At 44.1% G+C, this 22,971-nt stretch overlaps 1 long non-coding RNA gene across 1 annotated transcript in view; it reads right to left on the bottom strand.

Moving 5' to 3' along the window:
- Window positions 1–22,971, bottom strand: part of LOC110340244 — a 395,612-nt gene that overhangs the window by 272,346 nt on the left and 100,295 nt on the right. Inside the window, exon 4 of the long non-coding RNA XR_005880821.1 lies at window positions 18,300–18,342. This is a non-coding gene — a long non-coding RNA (uncharacterized LOC110340244). The remainder of the gene's footprint in view (window positions 1–18,299; window positions 18,343–22,971) is intronic.

The raw sequence follows: 22,971 nt of genomic DNA on the forward strand, positions 1-22,971 counted from the left end.
TGAGGCTCTCATCTAGCCTGTGTTGGCCTCAGACTCTGTATATGTAGCTAAGGCTGGCCTTCAACTCTGGATTCTCCTGCCTTCACTACCCAAGTGGTGGGATTGTGGGTATTAGGCATAGTGGGACAATGGGTGTATCTTTTAAGGCATACACAACAATCACAGCAATGCATGATATGAAAATGGTGTTTTTTCTGAAATCTGACTCATTAAAGTAACAATTATTGAGCTGGAGAGACGAATCCATTGGTCAAGTACTTTCCACACAAACATGAAGGCCTGAGGTCAAGTCTCAGCACACAAGAAAAAGCCAGGCATGCTGGCCAGCACCTGTAATTTTAGTGGTGGGAGGAGGAGACAGCAGGATTCCTAGAGCTGGCTTCCTCCCTAGTTTGTTGAATCAATGAGAAACACTGTCTCCAGAAATGAAATGGAGAGACTAGAGAGACTGCTCAGTGGCTAAGAGCATGCACTGTTCCTAAGAGGACAATTCTGTTTCTAGCACCCATGTGTGATAGTTCATAAGTGCCTAATACCAGCTCCAGGGAATCTGACACCTCTGGCCTGTGTGGGCACTACACTTGGGTGTATGAACTCATATTAATACATACACATGTACACATAATATAAAATAAATAAAAATTAATGTTAAATCTTAAAAAATAATCAAAGTGTAGTATTACAGAGGAAGACACCCAACATCATTCTTCGGCCTTCATACACACACACACACACACACACACACACACACACACACCAGACACACTACCACCAATAACAACAAGAAGTGACCTCTACTTAAGTGGTGTGGGCTGGAGTTGGAAGAATTTACATGTTTAGCATGTACAAGGTCCTGGGTTCCCCCGTGCCAAAAATAAGAAAATGTTATTTGGCCTTTTTAATTCTATCATTTCACAAGGTCCCCAGACTCTGTGTCATTCGGTCATGCTCTTTAGAGATACTCGCTTTCCTTTCTTCAACATGTGTAAGGATGTTTTCTTTAGTAGTTCAAGCAAATACAAGCCACAAGTGGGGGCATGGAAGGGGGTAACAGAACTGGTTAACCATTAGCGAACTTTAGAGATGTCTTAATTTACTACTCCCAATTTTCCTGAAAAAAGAACACATTCTCTCAATGTGAAGAAATAGAGTTCAGGTTTAATAGAAGGCAAAGGGGAAGGGTGAAGGCAGGTTCAAGAGTTCACAGCAAAGCCAGAGTGGAGGGGGAGGCTAGGCTCACACTTTATGAGCTCAGACTAGACAGAGGAAACCATTCCCTGTGTAACCTTCTCCTTGGTATCTGCTCCTCTCTTCCTGGTCTGAAGTAAACTGGAGCCAGGAGCCCACACAGATAAAAGGAACCTCCTGAGGCTGCAACCCCTCCCAGGACCTGCAGCCTTAGGCCCAGCCAGCAGTTCCTAGAGCTTCAAGGTAAGAACACACACACACACACACACACACACACACACACAAGTGAAAGTGGGTCTGGAGAAAAGAATAAAGCAATGGCCAGGAAAGAGCCCCTTGGCAAACCAATATCCAAGGAGAATTAGCTTCTGGAAACCCTCTAAGTAATAGTTCACACCATAAAACAGCTGCTGCTTACCCTCTGTGGGCTCTAATCTCTCTCTCCCTCCCTCCACACACATCTCTTCCCAGTGGTGCTGTGGCTCTAAGCTCTTTCCTATCACCTTCAACTCCCTAAGCTTTCTTGATCAAAAACTAAGTCAAAACTTACATGCATTTACAGTGCTTTTGCATGGTGGAGTCTGTCCAAGACATTATGACAGTAACGGAAAAGAGCAAATAGCTCTTCAAGTCCAGGCATCTGCTCATTGCTTTGAAAAACTGGCTCCCTACCTTATCTTCTCATTTGGCTCCTTCAGGTCCAATCGGGGGGAACCTCTGGCCCTTTTCGGGACCAGAACAAACCATTTCTAGAATAACTGTATCACATTTTATTTGGTCTTTCCCCCCCCCCCTCCCCCAGCCTTAAACTAATGGCTCTATGCCAGGGAGGAGGGAAAATGAGAGGGAGAGAGAAAAAGTTGCTGTTTGAAAAAGTATTAGCATGTTTGACTCCTGCCAAAGTTTACAACATAGTTCTATCCCGAGCCACATGGAGGATGGGTCGTGGGGGGGGGAGGGAAATGGAGCCAGGCAGCTGTTTTTTCAATAAACTCTAGCAGAAACCCTCCCACTTCCTGCACTGGCTTCAGCGACCCCAGCAGAGAGAAGTAGGAGGAGGTGGCCAGAGAGATCATATTCCTCCAAGACACATGCTACTGCCTCTCTGGCTCTGACACTCCTACACAACTGACCAAGGTCCTTTCTGATCCACCCTGGAGCCTCAGGAGGGCAGCCAGAGGGTTTGTCTCAGCTCCTCTGGATGTTTATTCCTGGTCTCCGGGCTCCCAGGAGAGTTTCATCTCCTCCCCCTAATCTCCGACCTCTCCATGATCCACCCTCCACCCATGGATCCCAGCTCTGAGGCATGCCCACAGTACTGCAGAGGCAGCAAGGAAGGGAGTACATTTCTCATCCCACACCTTCCAAGAATATGCTGGCCTTCCTCTCCACAGCTGTGGTCAACAGTCCCTGGGCTCCCCAGACCAGCCTCTCCTCAGTCCCAGCCTCTGAGTTCATTTTCTCCTGGAGTGGGAAGGGAGGACAGGAACATGAGAAGGCTCCAAAGAGCAGCTGCACCCACCCTGAGGAAGCCACTCAGTCAGCCCCAAAGCTCTAATTTGTTAACCTAGAAACCCCTGGGGCATTGCAATCACAGAGGGCTCCACCCAGCAGCACCTCTGATTACTTTTTTCCCTTCTAGTGGGCAAGCAGAGAAGAGGGAAAATAAGGACAACCGTGTTCAAAACAGAAATACTGCGTAACACTAACTTGGCTCTCACACGGCCCAGATTACAGACTCAACACCTCCATGTCTGTCCAAGTGGAAAGAGAAAATACAGGGTGCAACCTTGATCCAGCTGCCCAGACCCTCTGCCAACCGGAGCATCAGCATAACCCCAAATCGTTCCTCAGTCTCCAGCTGCCTTTTTTTTTTTAAATAAAGTTCTTTAGAGTTTTCTAGTTCATTTTAGTAAGCTGACTCTCTCATATCCTGGTTTTACTAGCGTGCAAACCAACGGGCATTGAACTTCACCCTTGGTGTAAAGAAGTCTGGTATAAGCACAGACACATGCACATGGGGGGCTGTGCACATGCATGAATTTTTCTTTTTAAAAGTTTTAAACCTTTCTCAAATGGCCGGACAGTAAATGGGAATCAATGTGTCACAGTTCTGTTGATTGAAAAAAATTGAAAATTAATTCAGGGCTGGGCAGATGGCTCAGTATATAAAGTCCTTGCTGAGCAAGGGCAAATGTGATGACCCAAGTTTGATCCCCAGGACCCAAATGAAAGACAGGCACAGCTGTGTGCTTCAGAAATCCAAGAGCTGGGGAGGTGAAGGGGGCGGATCCTGTGCTCCCTAGCTAACCAGCCTAGCTAAATTGGTGAGTTCCAGCTTCCATGAGAAATCCTATCTCAAGATAGGGTAGGAAGCAAGTAACAAAGACAGCAGACGTTGACCTCTGGCCTCCAAGCACACGGGTGTATAAACAGAACATGTACAGACACACACACACACACACACACACACACACACACACACACACACACACACACACACCTTAACGGTATCTAAGCCATGCCATCCATTGGGTGGTGTAATGGGGATCTGAGTTGGCACATGATTAACCCTAAGACACTCTGTAGCTCTAAATATAGGTCTCATATAGCCTAACTCACTGACTTCCGTTACTCAAACAAAAGGCTATATTGTTTCAAAAGGCATGAGATACCTAAAGATGGTCTTTTCTGACTTCAGTGTGGTACAGATACATAATAATACATAACAATTGCTAGCATGAAAAATGGCATTTCTCAAAAAAAAACAAAAACAAAAACCAGAGTCTCAAACAGCTGTTGTATACCCCTGCTACACACAACCGTACCCCCTCTCTGTTTACAACTCTCAGACTCACCCTGTGTTTCCCCAAGCTAAGAGAAAGAAGTTAAAATCCAATGACAACAACTTGGAATTCCAAAGTGCTGCTGAGCTCTGAACTGGAAATCTGATTCCCCTCTTGTTCTTCTTCTTCATTTCTAGGACCATTTCAGTGTAAAAGGAGGATAGGACAGGAAAAAACTAAATCCAATATCTATGCGGGCTTCACTGGTCTGCTCTCAGGTGTAGGCAGAGGGTTCAACAGCTGAGCCGAAGACTCCATCAAATGGACCATTTCAGGAAGAAGCTAATTAACCTGTGCTTTAATTTTGATGGTAGAACTTAGCCATGGTGTAGGAACCAGGAAGTATAACTGAAAGTAATCTTGAAGGGCCAGCTACCTGGGTTCTTCCTAGTCTCTCTCCTCCTGTCCCTGAGGGCCTTGCTTACTGCTTTCCTGTCTCTTGTCATTCTGTATACATAATTATTTACAGTCAGGAAAGCATGTTTGTGAACTTAATATGAAGTCCTGGCTCCAATTTACAAGTAAACTAGACTCTAAAGTGACGGCTAGGCATGGTCATGAGTGCCTGCAATCCCAGTACTTGAAAAGAAGAGGCAGGGGCATTGTCACAAGTTCCTGGGATACATAGCAAGGTCTAGAACGTACGTGTGTGTATAAATTTAAAGAAGAAAATATTTTAAAATTAAATTATAGCAAAATTGTTAGCATTGTTCTAACAACTCCAGCTGCCAACCAGGAACCTGATTTTAATGTAGATATTCTGCTAGTTTAAAATAAAAGCAGCAGCAGAATGACACCTGAGGTTGTCCTCAGGCCTGCATGGGCATGTACATGTACCTGCACACACACAGGTACACATACACACACACACACATCAAAAAAAATCCTACCATCAGGGTATGATACCTCTCATGGTGTCTTGTTTGGGAGGTTTTTAATTTATTTATATGCATGAATGTTTTTGCCTGCATGTACAAATGTGTGTGTACTGTGTGTGTGTGATGTCTGAGGAGCTCATAGGTTCTCCTGGAACTGAAGTTATGGATGATCGTGAGCCACTGTGTGGGTGCTGGGAGGAAAACCCTGGTCCTCTGCAAGAGCAGCAAGTGCTCTTAACCCCCGAGCCATCTCTCCAGCCCTCTCAAAGTAGTAGAAACCAAATACGGAAAGCAATCTTACATTTACTAGAAATGCTTACTCTGTAAAAAATACCACGGAGAAATGACAAGGTTTAAATCTCCTGTAATGTGATTATGGCTATTAGCATGAAAGGGGATTATTCATAACTGGAATAGGAAACTAAGGAGCAAAACTCCAGATAACACAGAATCCCAAGGAATCTGTCAGCATCTTCTACCTAAAGAGTCTCCGTCAATCATCACCAGTGGCGGGCAGTAACACCTCTGCCAGCCTATCAATGACTGAGATGGATGTCGAGCGTTCTGCATTATGGGAAGACTAAAATGTCTCCTGAAGCAAAACACAGCGCCATGTGACCGGAAAGACATTTAATAATTGGAAGTACAATGACATGTATCAGTGCACACTTTGGCATTTAGTGCCTCAAACACAGGCTCTTCCGAATATTCCTGAAATGCCCTTCATCGAGCCAACTTGTTTCTCTTTCTTCTGGAGTTTCCATAAGCCATAGTACTTGTGATGTCCTGAAGACAGGATGGATAGCTCACTTGTACAGGAAGTTCAAAGAATTAAAAAAAAATGATACATATAGTTGTGGGGGTAGGGTGCAGCAATGCCTTTTCCAGGGCTTTCTTAGAAAGGATGGTACCTGCATAGCAACCAAATGAAAGCTGCTGTGGTAGTTTGAATGGAATTGACCACCACAATCCCATAATCTCATAGGCAGCAGCACTCTTATGAGGCGTGGCTTTGTTGGAGTGGATATGGCCTTGCTGGAGAAAATGTGTCACTCTGGGGGCAGGTATGGAGGTTTTATATACTCAGAATACCACCCAGTGTGTCAGTCAACTTCCTGCTGCCTGAAAGATGTAGGACACTTGGCTATTTCTCCAGCACCATATCTGCCTACATGCTACCATGCCACCTACCAGGATGGACTGAACCTCTGAACTATAAGTGATTCCCTCCAAGAAATGGTCATGGTGTCTTCGCACAGTAATAGAAAACCCTGACTAAGACAGCAGCCGTCTATGGGACCTCTACAACAGAGCAAGAGGGGTAGAAAAGCTCTCTGGTTTGCACAAGGCAAGGATGATTTCCACGTAATGGTTTTCCAGAAGACCATATATTGTTGTGAACATGAATGCCGCACATGGTTTCCTCAGATTTCTGTCTACCCAACACAGTTGCATTGTTTATGGGAACCCAATCATAATGTCCCTTATAACACAGCATATACATGTCTGTTTGGAGCCTGGTGCTTGCGGTTTTCAGTAGTGGGTCCCAGGGGAACAAGATCTTCCTTAACCAAGAAGCAGGTGAGGAGCACCACAGTATGCCATATACTAGGGAAGGCAGCCGGGTGCCCTGAGCAGTCAGGACACCTGTTCGGAATGTGAAAGGGAAGACATGGGCAACCTACAGTTCCTGGAATCAAATCGTCTTCCAAATGTATTATTTACTGATTATTTTCACCCTGGAGGTGAGAAGTGCATGACAGACCCCCATGGGAGTTTTAAAAAAAAAGTCACTTGGCCGGCCGGGCAGTGGTGGCGCATGCCTTTAATCCCAGCACTCGGGAGGCAGAGGCAGGCGGATCTCTGTGAGTTTGAGGCTGGGCTGGACCGATAGCCTCCAAAACAATACAGAGAAACCCTGCCTCGTAAAACAAAAAAAACAAAACCAAAAAAAAAAAAATCACTGGCGGCGAATCATCTGTATGCACCAGAACACTGCACCATGTTTACACATTTCATTCCATTTGATTCCCACAGCAGATCTGGGGATCACCATGACCATGATCACCATTTGCTCCATGACTGCTCGAAGCTTCAATAAACAAAATTGCATGTCAAGGGCAGCTGGGCTCAGGTATACATAAAAGTCAATGCCCTTTTTCTGAACAGCACTGTGGTATGTGTCTTTCACAAATGGGCAACGTCCCAAAACAGCATTCCCACTTCCAAGTTAAGAAGGGAGTGAGGGCTGGCTAGGTTCTCAGCTGACTGGAGGAAAGCTTTAGCTGTGGAGTAGCAGTGAGAGAAAAGGGGGAAATCCTCAATGTAAACAAAACCCTGAGCTTCTCCTTGTATGTATCAGTCTGCCTGTTGCTAAGCCAATGGGTCTCAGCCTTCCTAATGTTGTGACCCCCTTAATACAGTTCTTCTTGTTGTGGTGACTGTCAACCATAAAACTGATTCTATGACTATTTCATAACTGTAATTTTGCTAGTTATAAATGGTAACGTAAGTATCTGTGTTTTCTGATGGTCTTAGACAACCCCTGTGAAATGGTCCTTTGACTCCACCCAGGGGGGTCTTGACCCCCAGGTTGACAACCACTGGGCTAGAAGAACAAAATGAAATGGTAAGCTAGATGCTCAGTAAATACTAGCTTTCTGGCCCGAGTGCCCCAGCCTAGAATGTGAAAGGGAAGACATGGGCTTGGAATGAGAAACTTTACCAAGCCAAAACCAAATTCATGTTCTGAAGAAGTTACATTTATACTTCTAACTATGCTGAGTCTCTATAGAGAAATAATAATTATCATTTATCCACAGAGAAGAGTTCATGTTTGGAAAACTCTTTTTGGCTGTTGGATTTGATTTTGTGCTGTTTTGTTTTGTTCTGTTTTGAGACACAGTCTTTGTATGTGGCCTAGGATGGCCTCTAACTCACCTTTATCCTCCTGCCTCAGCCTCCCAAATGTTTGGATTGTTTTGAACTCTTGTGTTTCAAAAGGCCATTTTTAAGGAGCTGGAGAGGGCTAGAGAGATGGTTCAGAGGTTAAGAACATTTGTTCCTGCAGAGGACCAGTACCTCCATAGTAGCTCACAACCATCCCTACCTCCAGTTCCACGGAATACGATGCTTTCTTCTGACCTTTGAAGTCACCAGGCACATACATGATATATAAACATACATGCAGGCAAAACACTCATAGACATGAAGTAAAATAAGTCTAAATAAATAAATAAGTAAGTGAGAAGGGCTGGAGAGATGACTCAGCAGTTAGGAGCATTGACTGCTCTTCCTGAGGGCCCAGGTTCGATTCCTTGCACCCACATGGCAGCTCACAACTGTCTGTAATTCCAGTTCCTAGGGATCTGCCAGTCTCTTTTGGTCTCTGATACATACATATGATACACTGATATACATTCAGGCAAATATTTACTATACTGGAGTTTGAGGCCAGCCTACGATATCTGAAACACAGTCTTAAATAGCCAAAAGGAAAAAATGATAATAATTTATGACCAAGTGTTGTAGTAAAAATTATTTAAACTCAATGAGTTGTTTTTCATCTAATAATTTCAAACCAAAATTGACCTTCTGTACCCGATGACTCTAAAAATGGAGCCTGCAAGGTAGCAATGTTGTAACTAACACCCAGCTCTTTTCAACCGTGATAGAAATCCCAAGCTTCATTTTCTCTGCTCAATGTCCATTGGCAGGGTCCCATGCCCCACCCCTTAGTCTTTTTGCACAGAGAACTCACCTAACTTTCAAAAAGCAAACAAAGAAAGAAACAAACAACAACAACACAAAAGCCCTGCCTGCCAGCTTTTGGCCAAACATCTCTTGGAAACAAAGTTACCATCTCCACTCAGGCTAGGTGGCCACCTCACATTTGTCTACAGATAGTCTTGTTACCATGACATCCCATCATTAAATTCCAGCATCTACCGCTGGAGAGATTGCTCAGTGGTCAAGGGCACTGGCTGCTCTCTTCCAGGGGACCCAGGTTCAATTCTTGGAACCCCCATGGCAGATTACAACTGTCTGTAATTCCAGTTCCAGGGGACCCAACACCCTCAAACAGACATACATATGCTCAGGCAAAACACCAATGCACATCAAATAACAAACAAACAAAACCAAAACTCAGCACCTAGCAAAACACCTGGTCACTTTGAATATCAATTACAGTGAACTCAATGAAGCCCCTCAAAAGGCATTCTTGGGAATTAACAAGTGACTCATTTACTTACTGCAGATATAAATATGGCCTTCCATGGTTTTATACGGAAGTGGTTGTGATTTTCAGATCCTTATCACTTAGATTAAACACATTCCCCTTTTCCGGTCCCACATGTTACTACAGAGTTACAGTACTCGGTACTGGTTGGTAGTAGCACAGAAACAGACACACCAGTCAGTGGGACAGAAGGAAAAGCCAAACTATCATTAGTAATGTAGGCCACACAGCCAGGAAGGGAAAGGACACACAGAGGGAAAGGTTCTCCAACAATGGTACGAGGAAAAACTGGAGAGCCACATGTCAAGGAATGAAACTGCACTTTTAACTTGCAGCATACATAAAGATTAATGAAACGTAAGCCCCCAAATTATAAAATAATCAGAAGAAGCAGGGGAAAGTCTCAACGGAGCCATTCTAGGCAGAGGTTTTTCGGAATATGCCATTGAAAGTGTGTAAAACCCAGCCCATATAAGCAAAGCTATGTCATACCAAAGAGCTTTTGCTCTGCAAAAATAATTAATTATTTAAGAAATGACAAAATAATTAAAATGAAGTGACAGCCCAAGAAAGTGAAGAACATTTCTGTAAGTCAAATATTCAAAAAGTGGTTAATATTCAGAATCTAAAAGTAATCTATACAAGTCAATGCAGTTTAAGGAAGGAAAAAAAGCAGAAGTGAAGGAAGATATTTTTCCAAAGAAGATGCTTAAATGGCTAATAGGAGGTCCAGTAAATGCAAATGAAATCCACAAAGTATGGTGTGCCAGGGCACACCTGTAATCTCAGTACGTGGTAGGCCAGAAATTTAAAACCAGCCTATGCCACAGAGCTAGCCTGAGGACAGCCTAGGACAGGCGACCATGTATTTCAGGCTGTTGTGAAAGGGTTAACGGGCAGCAAGCAGGGATGCCCTCACACTACAGTAGAGTGAGTTACACACAGACACACATACACAGTCAATCCATGGCATAGCATTCAGCCCGATAAAAGGAAACCTGCCATCTATGATGATACGGATGAGCATAAAATACATTATGCCAAGCAAAAAAAAGAAGGCAGACACAGGAAAACCCATATAGTATGAGCTCAGTCATATTTGTAACCTAAAGCAAGCTCAAATTCTTGAAGCAGACAGTAAACTGGTCGTGAGAGGAAACAGCAGGTATCCCTTCAAGGACATGAACTTCCCATCATAAAATGAATGTTTTGTTGATCAAACACACAGCACCATGACCACCGCCCACTCTGCCATCTGCTTATTTAAAATTTGCCAAGTGACTCCTTAAGTATCCTCATCATGCTTTCCACATACATACAAAGTGGTAACTAGGCATGATGAGGGGTAGGCTAACTAATTTGATTGTAATGCCATTACACGTCTGCCAAATCTTCAATATATATATATATATATGTATATATATTGAATTATGAATAATTTTATGTGTCAATCATCTTCAATAAAGCTGACATAAAATAAGAAAAAGTTTTAATTTATTTGGTGGGAGGATTTGAGACAGGGTAGCCCTGGCTGCCCTGAAACCCATTTTGTAGACCAGGTTGTCCTCAAACTCAAGGAGATTTGCCTGCCTCTGCCTCCCAAGTGCTAGGATTAAAGGTGTGTGCAACCTGGCTTGCTTTTTTGTTTGGGGTTTTCTTTTAAGTTTTAATTTTTTTCAAAGAATTGCCCTCAACTAGAAATTGGCATAACTGATATGCATGACAATTTTTAAATATTTTATTAATTTATTTTTTTATATTCCAACACCAGTTCCCCATCCCTCCTCTCCTTGCCCTCCCCCACTCCCCCTCCACCTCCCATCTGCTCCTCGAGAGGGTAAGGCCTCCCCTAGGAAGTCTACTAAATCTGTCGCATCATCTCGTTAAGGCACTACCAAGGCAGCTCCCCATCACCCACACTCCTGTGTCAAGGCTGAGCAAAGTATCTCTCCATATAGAATGAACTCCAGTCTGACAATTTTTTACTACAAAATTTGTAAGTGTAGTTTACTTCTAATAAATTCTTTCATATTCATAAAATGTAAATTTGTAAAGAAGTAACAATATTACTTACAAAAAAGCCTAAAATTAAAACACTAAGCATACTTTTGTAAATTTCCTTCTCTGCAGACTGTGTTCACCTTCAAAGGTGAACTGAAGGGTAGCGTGTTCAGAGGAAACCTCCGTCCTAGGTGGCAAACTGTTAAGCCACTTTGTGACCCCCTAGAATAGCACAGATTCCTGGAATGATGCACAGAAGTGACCTTAAAAGCCGTTCTTTCCATCACAGATAATTTGTCTTCTAAGGAATGCTGTCCACAGTGTTTATCCATGAAATCAACAGAAAAGCGCCAGGTCAGAATGGTACAGCAGTCAAAGACACATGGTTTGAACTCAGAGGCTTGGGGTCAAGTGCCAGCCTCGCCAGTTCCATAGTCCCGAGACAAGTTAACCTCTCCTACCTCACTCTTATCATTTATAAAATACAGTGAGAGCTGCATCAAATACATGGAGAGGTCAGAAGGGTTCCGTAAGTTCTTGCGCTTACTGAGGTTTGCACAGTGCCCAACATCTCCTACATATTGGCAGCTGGTAGTAATGCCACACCACTGGCCCATGGCACACACTCAGTAAACAACACTGGCTACAAGCTCTCCAACTTGTTATGCCTGAGTGACTGAAAGAATCAGATCCTCCAGGATAATCTAGAAGAAGGATAAAACACAAAGAATATGACCACGGCATGCTTCATATGTATTCCCAGGGTGAGTGGTTACTCTACTTTCCAATAAAATAAAATAAGCTTTAGGGCACACATCACACTCAGCAGGACTTTTGTCAAACAGAGAAGTGGTGAGTGTGCCAACATGTATGTATACACACAGAGGCCACAGGTCCATATTTGGTGTCCTTCATCATTCTTACCTTATTTCTTGAGAAGCTGGAGGTCACAGTTTCAAACAGGCTAGCTGGCCAGTGGGCTGCCAGGATTCTCCTATCTCTACCTTCCAAAGGTGCTGTGGACCTGAACTCAGGTTCTCATAGTTGAATAGTATACATTTTACCTACTGAGCCAGCTCCCCCGCCCCACAAAGAACGGCAATTTTACAAATCACTTTATAATTTAATTATTCTGGGTATCATGCAACGACATTCCTTGTGTATGAGAATTTCCCACATGGATATTTTTATGGGTAAAGCAAGTGAGTGATTTGCTTTAGCCACATGGGTTCTCAGAGCATCTTTATTGCCACACGTTTACCTGTCTACAGAGGCTTCTGAACACACCGCCCTTCAATTCACCTGTGAAGGCGAACACAAGCTATACTTGCTGTGGAATAATTCTTTTGTACACTGGGAAGATTTATCACTAGAACTGGTATAATAAAGCACCAATTTACTAGTAGCCAGGCAGGAAGTATAGGCGGAGCAACCAAACTAAGGATGATGGGAAAGAAAAGGGCAAAGTCAGAGGAGATGCCAGTTAGTCAGTCGCTGAGGAAGCAAATGAGGTAGCAAGCCATGAGCCATGTGGCAGAGCACAGATAAGAAATATGGCTTAATTTAAATATAACATTTAGGTAGTAACAAGCCTGTGCTATTGGCAGAGCATTTATAATTAATATTAAGCCTCTGGGTCAGTTATTTTGGAAGCAGCTGCTGAAACACAGAAAATTCTGCCTACATATACTGGCCACGGTCACTCAAACAAAAATATTTATCATAAAATTAATATTTTAAGATTTAAATCAGCACCAAAGAGTGTCTTAGCTGCTTTCCTATTACTGTGAGAGACTCTATGACCAAGGCAACCTATGGAAGAGTTTATTGAGGCTTATAGTTTCAAAGGGCTATAGAGTCCACGACCATCGTGGCAGGGAGCATGACACCAGACAGTGGCCTGGGGTTAGAACAGTATCTGAGAGCTCACATCCAGATCTGAGAGTCGAAGGCAGAGAGAGCAAGACTGAGGCTGTCATGGGTCTTTGAAACCTCAAAGCAATCCTCAGTGGCACATCTCCTCCAGCAAAGCTACACCTCCTAATTCTTCCCAAATACTCTCACCAACCTCAATGACCTCAGTGGCACATCTCCTCCAGCAAAGCTACACCTCCTAATTCTTCCCAAATACTCTCACCAACCTCAATGACCTCAGTGGCACATCTCCTCCAGCAAAGCTACACCTCCTAATTCTTCCCAAATACTCTCACCAACTGTGAACCAAGCATTCAAATACATGAACCTACGGTGGCCATTCTTAAATAATTGGAAAGACACATTTTTGCAGAAAGACAGGTCAAAAATAGTGAGGGGCAATGGGCACATGTTTGTTATAGCATTATTCACAAACCTAAATGGTGGGAGGAGCCAGTGCCCATGCACGGATGAGTGGAAGTAGAGAACGTGGTGTGTGTTTACCACAGAGTATCTTTCAGCTTTTGGAAAGGGGCACTTCTGATGGACAAGCTTCCCAAGGCAGGACGCCCAGGTACTGCATGTCTCGACTGAGGTGAGTGGACAAACTCAAGGACAACAAGGAGAAGGGGTTGGTGGAAAACGGAAATAAGTCAGTGCTTGATACATCTGGCTTTTGGTTAGGATGATGAAGCTGTTCTGGGAATGGGTAGTTTTGAGCAAACTTAAGACCAGTAAAACACAACCCTCAGCGGGAAGCTTTATGTTAGGCTTGTTCCGATCTAAGAACTATTGTACCAGCCCAGCTTAGCACTGCACACTAGAATCCTAGCCCCACTTGGGACGGGGATGTTCAAGTCATGTATATCATGCTGTCTCAAACTCCAGACTAACAACAACAAACCTATTGAGTTATTAGCCCCTGCAAGTTGTACAAAGGACAAGGAGAAATAAGCAGTTATCAGTGACCTTGAACTACAGAAATCATTCGCAGGGCCAGCAAGATAACTCAGCAGGTAAAGGAGCTTGCTGCCAAATCTGATGATTGGAGTTCGATCCCAGGAAGCCACATGCTGGAAGGAGAGAGCTTGTTCCCAGTAGTTGTCCTGTGACCTGCACATGTGCACAATGGCACAAGCTTATCGCCCCCCTCCCCACAAAGTGATGAATGGATAAATAAACAAAAAAGTTTTAAGGCATTCAGCTAGATAATTCTGAGCAAAAAGAAAAATGCTGAGGAGCCAGGAAAAAATATCTACTTCATCCTCATCTTTAAAAGAATGGAAGGGAGGAGGGAGAGAAGTACGATGCAAAAGAGTGAAGAAGGAAAGGAAGGAGACAAATGACAAGCAGGAAGGAGGGAAGGGAGAAAAGAAAGCTTCCTGTTCTCTCACTTCAGGAGAAAACACTGCACATGCTAACTACCACAAATTAATGGGAAAAACACTCCAGCTGAGATGGGAGCCAGGCCTCAGTCCCAGGACCCTGTGCTCTGTTCGGTACCTGCAATGTTCTGAAGAAAAGCAGTAGGAATAGCATGTAGCCAAAAAGTCCAGGATTCAGCCCATGCCACAGTCTCCAAATGAAACTGGAGCCATCCATAACCTTCACTGTCAAGGCGAAGCCTAATAAATTTCAGTAAGATTAATCCCATGAAGATCTCGAATCACTAGCCTCCAGTGAAAACACTTGATTAGATCATAAGGACCCAGACGGTCTGGCTCTCCCGCTTCAGCGTCTGCTTCTCAAGCTCTACTGACAAGACATGACAGGAATAAGGACAGAACTGTTTCTCCTCCTTCTCTTTGTCCTTCCCTGCAGCCACATTTACTGGCGTGTCATAGCCCCTTTCCACTAGCTCACAGGAAGCAGAGGTGGGGCGCTCCATTAGGCTAGCATCCCTCGCGCCTTCCTTCAATCACACACCTCCACAGAGTGGATTCCAAGGACCGGGACTGATGCCAGCGCTGACCAGTTATTTCTTTTGAACACTAAATAAAAGCTAATGAGGCAAATTATCTTTGCTTCTCGAAAACCCTAGGACTGCACATTGAAAATGCCACTGCGGAGAGAAGGGGGGGGGGGTGAACGGCTTCATGGAAGAGGATACTCAGGAGAACAGTAACTCCAAAGACTAACCATTGTTTTATTGTTTGCTTAGTGTGTGTGTGTGTGTGTGTGTGTGTGTGTGTGTGTGTGTGTGTGTGTGTACTAACTGTCAAATTTGGAGATTCTAGGAGTCAACAAGATCCCAAGCAAGCCGTGGGAAGCTCTCATCCCTCATCTCTGCCTACTGTTGGTCAGTCCTTCCTTCATCTCTACCTGCTGTCAGTCAGCCCTTCACATTTGCATATGCACCTCATTTACAATGATCCACAAGAAAAATAGAAAGTTTTCCATAGATTTGAATTCTTTTCAGATTCCTAACCAACACAGCCAATGCAGTGTTTTGCATCCGTTCTGATTACAGGTTTTGCTGGAATTAGAAACAGGTGGCATGTGATATTCTGTACTGCTGGCAGCAAATTTGCATATCAACAGAAAACAGAAATTTTCTAATCACATAAATCATATATTGTAATCACGTGAGGGGAAAAGCATCTTTCAGTTTCTCTTAGCGAGAAAGGTTTTTCGGAAGGGTCAGAAAAATCAAACACAGTCAATGCAACTTACACAAACCCTTGTAGAGTAAGAATTTCCAGCAAAATGGTTTGGGAAATACATAAATGCAAGTTTATTTCCCCAGAAGGAAGCAGCAGCCTGAGACCACAGAGTAGATTTTGTTTGTTATTTTTCATTTGCAGAGCTGTGGCTAGAACCCAGGCCATTGTCCAGGCAAGGCAAGCATCTGCCATTGAGCTATACATCCCCAGCCTTCTTTTAACTTTTTATTTGAGACAGGGTCTTGTTAAACTGCCCAGGCTGGCCTTGAACTAACTCACCATATAGCCTGCTTACACCTTGAACTTGAGATCCCCCTTTCTCAACCTACTGAGTAGCTGAGATGGCATGCATGTCCTACCAGGCAGGCTCCAATCAGGTTTCAGACCTCTGCTATCAATTACAAATAATTTCCTGAACTGACTAAACTCCCTCCCACCTTGAGAAATGAACCTGGGTCTTTATTTCTACTCCATCTGAAATCAGCAGGGACATGGAATGGCCAAGACACAAACTAAGCATTGGTGTCAAAAAAAAATTACCTCCAACCCATTTTTTTTAACTGGAAAAATAAAATGTTTTTCCACTAAGTTTTTTTTTAATCTGTTTCTACTCAAGGCTAGAGGTCTATTTATTTTTAAATGACACGCAGGAAACCTCCCAACTGCAACTCAGATTTACATCTGGCTAATCCTGAAAATGTGACTGACCAAATTCATGCTGTTTATTTCTAATGAGTTCTGTGATTTGGGGATAACACGTGTGAGAGATGGTGAATTAAGCACCGAGAGTCAGCAGCATGCAAGCAATCTTGGAGGATTCGAGTCAATTTCTAATCATGCTTGCCAGAAGCTTGGGGTGGGAGAGACAGGTGATAAACCCTGCCAAGAATATCAGAGGAACTTGTTCCCCTTTCCTTTTCTGTAGACTACTTCAACCCTCCATCAACGAAGACGGCTCAACTTTTCCTTTCCATAATTTTGGAGCTTATAAGAAAGCCCTGGCCCCCTTGAGAGTCTTAGATAAATGAAAACAATTCACACTGCAAAATGGAGGGTCAGTCTCTGAGAGTCCCTTTCTGGAGTTGTGTCCACTCACAATCAGAGGACAGAGGTGAAGGGGATGCCACGTGCATGCTACAGAAATGCACAATCTATTGAAGACGCCTACAGACAAGTAGGAAACCAGGATCAAAATCTTCTTACCTAGCTAGACACAGACTGGCCTGGATGTCATGGAAGAGTGAACATCAATTCCAATCAAAACAACAAACAAACCCAGAGATAGCACAAGAATCACCCTTAGCTTAGATCCCTGAGGGCTTAAGAACTGCTGTTCTCAACGCATTTACTTTGACAGGTAAGAGCCTGCAAGGACCTGCAGGGGCTCATCTCTTCCCAGATGAATCTCAAAACCAAAGGCAAGCCTTCACCAGAGGTTCCAACCCATGAATGCAGTTGGAGGGCCTTTAAACCCTACCCCACCGTCCCGACACAATCACAAACCCCACGGGGTCAAGCGAGAGATTCAGATGTCCAGTCAGCAGCTGAGAAACACAATCTGAAAATATGCCCTCACAGAAGCTCCTCCTTGTGGTCACCGGTTCTGAGCCCAGCTCCTAGATGTACTTCATAACACAGGCACAGGCTGGAGGCTGCCACTGTCTTGGTATGGGTGCCAGAAGGCAATGGAGGGCTGGACTCATCCAGGTGATACCCGGTGGAAACACACTGGTGAGCCTATGAATTCAAAGTGCTTCTGGGTGTGTTGTCATGTTAAACACAATGACAAATGCAAAATGGGACAAGCAGAGAACTTAAAATTTAACATTTGATTACTGGTGGTTTGCCTAATTCCACCACCTTAAGAATCATCTGGAAGGCATGTTACAACATCCCACTGCTAGAAGCACTGAGTCACTGGCCAGAGGAGGGGTCTAATTATCTTCATTTTGAATTAATATTTGCATTTCTAGCCGCTCACCTGTGATGTGATGGCTGCTGGTCATTTTGCAGTCAACTGCTTTAGATTTACCTCCTCTGGCTACATTGGGACAACTGAACACTGACTGCATGCTAGGTAGGACTCAGTATATAGTCACTGCTACTACACAGGGTGGAAGAAATGGTCCTTATGTTTACAAAACAAAACAAAAAAGAAAAAATGTTCCCATCTTTAAGAGACTCATACGGAAGAAAAAAATTTCAAAGCACTGTAGTTAGGATTAACAAGGGACAAGCAGAGCCTCCTGCTTCCTAGGAGGTAAACTTCAGCCCAAAATTAGGATTTAATGAATGTTAATTAAATGATGCATGCTTTATATCATCACAAGGTACACAAATGAATACATAAAAGTAAAGCAATTATGATAGAACAAAACAACAGAAAAAGACACTCTAAATAAATCACTGCAAAGAGAGAAGAAAGAGAAGAGGTTTCGTCTAGGACTTGGGCTAGCCCACATTTGGGGTAGCCCTGGCAAAAGCAAGGCACCAGCTGGAACCACACACAGAATCACTAAGATGTTTCACCTAGAAATCCTCCCCACCCAGGGGGAAAAAAATCTCTTACCTGCACATGCTGAGTGTGAAGGCTTCTCCAGTGTCCAAGAGTACTAGGAAAGAAAGGGAGACAGAGTCAGACACTGACAGAGTAGACACAAAGACACAGTAGGGTGACTTCCATACGTATTTCTACTGCCATACCAGAGACTCACTGCAGAGTGCCAAGTCTCCTGATTCTGGGGCAATGCCTGAAGCCTTCATCCAGGATGGGCTCAGCTCCAGTCTGGCTGTTCCTCTCTAAGGCATCGCCTAGGACATGTAGCCATCCCAAGTCTAGACTTCATGATCTGGTAATAGCTTTCTCCAGAGTAACTGTCAAAGCTAAGGGAACTTCACTACACTAGGGAAATCACTAGTCCTGGAATGCCGGCCGTGATGCACAGCATGTGGAGTAGGGCAGGTTACACACAGCACCCATATATGTGTGACATACCCTAGGGATCTTTAATGTGTATGGGTGTTTAGCCTGCATTATGTATGTGTACCGCTTAGATGCCAGAGAGTCATGGAGGCCAGAAGAGAAGGGGGAGTGGGAACACCCCCTGCCCCAGAACTTAAGTTACAGCTATTTACTCTTGCTCAGTCCCACCGGGCTCCCCTTTGGGGAGGGGAACAAATAGGCAGGTTGAAAACAACAAGCTCGGTTTACTCAGCAAAGGGGAAGCCGCCTTATATACCTGTGGGAACCTTTTTGGAGCCTGTTTAAAGTTTTCTTTATATCATTAAACGAGTCTCTGTGTTTTCAATACCCGACACCCTCCGCACGTTCTCGGACACAGGCCGTGCAGCAGACGTGACATATACCCTCTTCCCACTCAAGGGGAGGGGAGCAGCACCTCTGGAGTCAGGTCACCATCATGGCAGCTTCTGATGGATCGGGGTCATTTCATCTCATCACTCAGCTGTTGGGGCCCTTAGGCAGACATAGGTTGGCTCAGGAGGAAGTTACTATTGTGCACGCCCAGACACCCAGTTTAGTTCAGTTTAGGCCAGTTTAGACCTGTTGGCCCTCAGGCCTCGGAGGCCTACTCTGGGTCCTACTTAGTTGTCATCCCACAAGCCACGAGCTGCCAAATGGGTGCTAGAAATTGACTCAGGGTCCTCCAGAAGAGCAGCCAGTGTTCTCAGTCACTGAGCCATCTCACCAACCCTTACGTTAGTGATTTATACAGCTTATTTCATTTATCCTTTAAAACAATTTTGTAAAACCAGTGTCAATAGGGCTGGGGAGATGGGTTAGTGGGTGGTATTTGCCATGCAAGCATGAGAAGCTGTATTCTATTCCCAGCACCTCATTAAAAGCTGGTCCCAGAGGCATACTCTTGTAATCTTGGTTGCTGGGGAGGCAGAGACAGGCTGATCCCTTGATTTTCTGGCGGGCTAGCTTAGATTGCTAAACAGGGTCCCAGGAGAATGAGGGACCCTGTCTCAAAAACTGAGGGAGACAGTGCTAAGAAAGTGTAGCCAATGTTGACCTCTGGCCTACACAGCTTAGCACTGCCAGCAACAGAAGGATCTAGAGACCAGAGCTGAGGATGTGCAAGAAACTCTCCCTATCACTGAAGGAGAAATGGCAGTCACAGATCAAAAACCCAGCTGATGATGTCAGAGGAGAAATTCATAACAGGACCATGTGCCAAACCTTGGGTGCCATCCTGCCACTGTTGTCACACCAAAACCCCAGGGAGCATTGACTCTACGACTTAAAAAGAAATGCGAGATTCTATCAAAGGTCAAGTTTGTTTTCTATGGCCAGGCTTATCTTTTTTAAACTCTGGCATTTTATGAGCATGTGTTTGATTACAAAATAATTACCCAAAAGAGTAGAGCTAATAACACTTTTAGCCAGGCTTGAATATACATACTTAGGATCTCAGCACTGGAGAAGTAGAAGAGGGAAAGGGGTTGTCTAGAGTTCAAGGTCATCCTTGACTCATCAAGGTAATGAGTCTTAGGCTACCCTGGGCTACATGGGATCCTCTCTCAAAAAAAAAATTAATCTCCTTAAAAGTTGTATTTGTTGTAACCTGATATTCTCCTTTACATACACACAGAGTTTGTAAGAGCAAGCTTTTCTTGACCCTGAAGGGAATGTGGAAGCTCTATTATCCCTTATATTTTTAGTAGCTACATCATAAAGTACTTATTTTCTAAAAACCTGAGTCCAAGAGTAAAGATTTTGGCAATTCAGGGCAGATTCAACTATTTTAGAGTGGCTTCTTTTTTGTTTCGAAAGAGAAATAATTGTCTAAGGATTAGAAATGCATAGCTTTCTTCTTAGGCCAAGGAGGTGGTTGGTACATCTTCAAGAGGTGAACCCACTGCAGAAGGCGACAGTCAAGATCTCTCTCTATGGCTCAAGGTCTTTTTTTTTCTCCATACTGGTCCGCACATAATTGGCAAAGTACATTTGTCCTGTGAATCAGGTAGCAAGGAGACCATTTGATAGATCAGCAGTCGTATCCAGGACACACCTGCTCTGGCTCCCTCCAGGCTGAAAATAATTCAGCATGATCAGCCTTCCCGATTAAGTCATACAATTAATATTCTGAAATGTAGAAAAGAAGCTTGGGTAAAGAAAATGGTTGCTACCGCAATGCACAGCAGAAAATAGCAAGTGTGCACATGGCAGCAGCTTCCCAACTTCCCACTGACCTCAGGGTGTTAATGAGACAGCTCTGCAGAGACCGCATGAAAAAGCATCCTCCACTTAGCTGGCCCTAACACAAATCCAGACTCCTCCTCACCACAGCGGGAGGGCTTCACTAATTGGGATATGGAGGAGACTTGGCCTGACATGTGCTGCCCTGGAGCACACCTCCAGAGTGTTCTGGGCTATACACACGTGCATGCACTCCAGTGCATGGGTACACATGTATGCATGTGCCCACATATAAACATATACGCAAACACAAGTGCACACGCATACACATTCCCTACACCCTTATTTCTTTTTGTTTCCCCTCCAATCCCAGGTGGACATAATAAATGTAGCTTTAGAAATTAAAATATATGATTGCATGATGAATTTGGGGTGGGGGAGAAAGCAGGTGGTGATGGTTTTTGTAAGCCAAACCTCCCCCATCAGCCTGGTGGTAATGACCACAGACAGAAACAACAAAGGCGCCTGGTGAAAGAGACCCTCTAATCACATTAGCTTGCAGTTCTAAAGGAAGATGGTTGCTCTGAATCTCTCTTTATACATAGCAACTTCAAAAAAATCCCCATTTTCTTAGTCCATCTTTACGGAGGAGAGTGTGCTTGTCTTTGAAGGCTCACACAAAACAAACAAGAGTCTTTACAAGACCTCCCTGGCCACCCAGGGAGAATCAAATAGTATTTTTTTCCTCCAGTAGGCCACCCCAGGATACCAGGAATAAAGAGGAAACGGAGGAATTCATCAAGTAACCAGGATGTGCTTTTCAAGTGTGGCTATCAGACTGTTTTAATCTAAATAATATGCTGTAGTTTTCACTAGCAAAGCCCACAAAAATCTACTGATCTGTTTATTGAACAGAAGAAGTTTTTAAATCACAGAAAAATGGGTTAAAATCCAGGAAACAGCAGAGGGGAGGAAGACGAAGGAGTTTTCTTTTTCAAATCCAGAGCAAGGAGCGGAGGCTTTTAACTAGCTATTATCAGACTGGTGGAGTCATGAGCAGGGGTGCACAGTCCCTTAGTGCAGGGCCTTGGAAAGGCTGTCGTTCTGTGAGTGGTGAAGGGGTGAGTCTTGGAGAGGCTGTTCAGTGGTTTCACTGATGGAGGCATCAGGGAAGTGGAATTGGCCTGGGGCCACATAGAAGGCTAGGAGCTCCCACAGTGGGTCCAGAAGGCTTAGAGTCATACACTCCCCACAAGGACTCCTCTGCCCATGTCTCTGCACAAATTCTCCATTTAGACCAAAGAAAGGAGCCTTTCTGTCCAACTCAGGTCTTCCTTTACCCAGTCCCTATTTGGGGATCCATGATCCAGCCACCCAGAAGTCCCTACAAGTTCAAGTAAAGGACACCTGCACCTGCTTGAACCAGTTTGCTGATGGTTGTGAATGTGTGTGTGTGTGTGTGTGTGTGTGTGTGTGTGTGTGTGTTCATGTGGACATGGGTACGCACGTGCCTGCGTGCTTATGTGTCATTCCTAAGGAGCCAGGCTTATTTTTGAGATGCAGTGTCTCGCTGGAAGAGGATTTGCCAATTAGGTTAGGCTGACAGGCCACTGAGCCTGTCTCTACACCCTCCCCCACCACACACTGGCATTAAGAACACAAGCCCAAACGCCGAGCTTTTTACATCGGAGCTGCAGCTGGCTCCGGCGCTGTGTTTGGTTGGCACTGTACAGCTAACCCATCTCCCACTGCATAATGGTCTTTTACTCCCTTGAAAGGACCTGCTGACCTTGTCTCTCCAGTGACTATTTTTAAGAAGAGCTAATTTCCCACCTCAGTTTCTCATCTCAAAATGCAGATATGAAACTGAACAATGTTCATTAGGTGAATGTTAGATGACCGGTGTCGGTTGACCTCAAGGGCAAAGATCTTGCTAAAACTTTTCCCAGTATCCACAGCCAAAAATACAAACAGCTAAATATCTCAGCATTTTAAACTAATATGATATTTTAAATAACCCAAGTAAAACAAATCATTGCATAGCAAAAGAAAACCAAGTCCAAGAGAGAAAAAGGCA

The sequence above is a fragment of the Mesocricetus auratus genome, unplaced genomic scaffold (assembly GCF_017639785.1).
Source record: "Mesocricetus auratus isolate SY011 unplaced genomic scaffold, BCM_Maur_2.0 Super-Scaffold_100013, whole genome shotgun sequence".
In the NCBI taxonomy this organism is placed as follows: Eukaryota; Metazoa; Chordata; class Mammalia; order Rodentia; family Cricetidae; genus Mesocricetus; species Mesocricetus auratus.